Below are 2,687 nucleotides of genomic sequence, written 5' to 3' on the forward strand. Positions count from 1 at the left end.
GCTCATGCTCAAGCTCCCTGAGGTGGGAGGTACATCTGAGTGCCCTAACTAGGCCTGGGTGGGCCTAACTCAGCCAATGGGGTCAACCAATGCCATCAACCATGCCTCCCCAGCCAGAGGTTTGAAATGTCCTGGCTGTAGGAAGGCCTTGCTCTCTTACCCTGCTCCTGGTCAGAGGCAGGTGGAGGTGGAGGGTCTCCCTGGGTCTCCCTCCCCTGTGTGGGCACACATGCACCCCGCTCCAGGCCTACTTGGGGCTCACCACCTCTGGGCCCACATGCTCTTAGCCTCTAGGGTTCTTGGCCTTTTGGCCTCCTGGGACCCCCCTCCCCCCATTCTGCACACGTGAGTGCTCCTTCCCATGTGGTTGTTCGTGCCCAGCTGTGAACCCCCTAAGACTGTAAAACCTGAAACTTGTCGTCCTTCATAGAAGCACACTTGGATCACACCACGTGCTTCAGCGTGAATCCTTTCATCATTTGAAGCAAAGAACCAAGGGATAACCCACTCCAGAAACCTAACAGTTACATAGCTTCCTAGTTGTGATGATTCTTTTCAGTTTTGCATGCACTAAATTCCACTTGGCATTTAAACATGGATGAAAGTTAATAATGACTTTCATCAGCTTTATTTATTTTTGATCCTCTAATACCCACCCCATTGTCTGCCCAAGTGGGCAGCGTTTGGCTCTGTGGTACACAGGTCACCACGAGTCAGAACTGATTCGACGGGATCAAACAAGAGATATAAGAGAGCTGGTGGCTCAAATTCACCCGCCACTCCAACAGAGAAAGATGGTACATTTGCTTTCAGAAAGATTATTACGTAACTTTAATGGGCTTTGAACTGGCCCTTCCAAGTTCCGTTTATTGTCACCCAGACCTTTCCGAAAACTAGGTGCTCACAATTGAAGCTCTGATACCCTGCCCCCCTTCAGCGCTGGATTTCATCACTCACAATCTTTGGATCCCACAGACTGGGGGGAGCCAAGCCAAAAGTGGTAAGTAGGTCAAATCCATTTAGGGTTCATCAGCATCTAGCTGGCATTTAAAACTACAAAATCAGACGACATCTAAGGAGTGGGTACCGATGAAACAGAGGAGAAAGGCAACATGACAGAAACCTTCTCCTTAGGGGTCAGGGAGAGAAGCAGGACGTGGAGACTGGGAAGGAGCAGCTGATGAGGCAGGAGGAGGATCCAAAGAAGGGATGTGCAGGCAACCAGCTCAGCCAGATGAGCCCTGAGAGTGGGCCAGCAGTTGTCACGCCCTGGAGGTCACCAGGAGAGGAAGAGAAGAAGTGGGGGACCGGAAAGAACATCCTGTCCTACCATCCATATGGTTTTCTCGAGGGAAAAGCACAGGGCGCGTGCAAAAGAGGGAGGCCCTCAGATGGGTTGGCGCCATGGCTGCAACATGGGTTCCGGCATGGGAACAATTGTGAGGAGGGTGCAGGACCGGGCTTCCTTCTGCTGTGCATTGAGTCACCGTGGGTCAGCACTGGCCCCATGGCACCGACCAACCACAGCAGCCACTTCTGGAATCTGTTGGCAGCTTTGCTGGGTTGAAGGAGGTGTCCCTCTGGGTGAGGCCTGCTCTTAATGCAGACTGAGAGTGTGCCAAAGCTCGCTCACTTCTGCTGTTGGATCTGGATCCTGCGTCGAGTTCACTGACCTTATTCCATTCACTGCTGATCCCAGGAGCCATCAGCAGGATCCTAACCTTGGATGCCTTCAACTGACCTCGGGCTCATTCAGCTCAGCATCCACTAGCCAATGGTCTTCCTGTTCATCTTTTTGCTTCCTATTCGTCAGCCCCCCCCGCTGATATCTGACCCACGGACTTGAACCAGACTGGACCTACCCAGGTCTACAACAGCATGAGCTACTTCTTGATGTAAACCGCTTTCTATACCCATATTCATACAACCATCTCTAGTTTGGCTTCTTGTAAAGAACCCAGCCTAACCCAGAGCCTATCAGGTAATTTCACTCTACAACACAGAGTGAACTTCTCAGTCCGAATAGAACCGTCCCAAGGACATTCCAAAGCTGCCGTCTTTACAGACACAGACTGCCCCATCTTTCTTCCTCAGTAGGAGGTAGGTTTGAACTGCCACCCTTTCCCTTGGCAGCTGAGCACTTAACCATTAAGCCGCCAGGAGTGTTCGAATGAGAGAGTGGTCAGGACCTTGGGGAACAAAGATTGAGAGCAGAGGCAGTGAGTGTCCAGATGGCCGGCCCTTCAGCAGAGCAGGAGCTTCTCAGAAGGATGCAAAGGGGAGCTGGTGTGGAAGTGGAGCGAGGGACACACAGTCCCACTTCTCAGCCTACTGAGGGCGAGGAGGGCCCCAGAGCAGACGCATGCTTTCGTTACATCAGGGAGGTGGAGAGACCCCTCAGGAGCATGGGGATGATGAAGGCAAAGCCCAGAAGATGCAGTGGAGGGATGGGGTGGACAGATGAGGATGGGAGGAGGAGGGAGGGAGGGGCCAGGTTTGAAGGTAGCTGATATGGCAGGAAGGGATTCCAGGGAGCTACAATGACCAGTAAAAACGAGAACATGAGGCAGGCTGGATAAGTCTCCCCAGTCATCGGAGTGCTTTGAGTGTGGTGCTCTCCAGAGGGTGTGGTGGAGGGTGGGTCAGGGAGTGGCTCTTGTGGGCTGGCTGGCTAGCCTGTCACTTGG

Source organism: Echinops telfairi, unplaced genomic scaffold, assembly GCF_000313985.2.
Source record: "Echinops telfairi isolate 266 unplaced genomic scaffold, ASM31398v2 ScPeMD7_443;HRSCAF=831, whole genome shotgun sequence".
Taxonomy (NCBI): domain Eukaryota; kingdom Metazoa; phylum Chordata; class Mammalia; order Afrosoricida; family Tenrecidae; genus Echinops; species Echinops telfairi.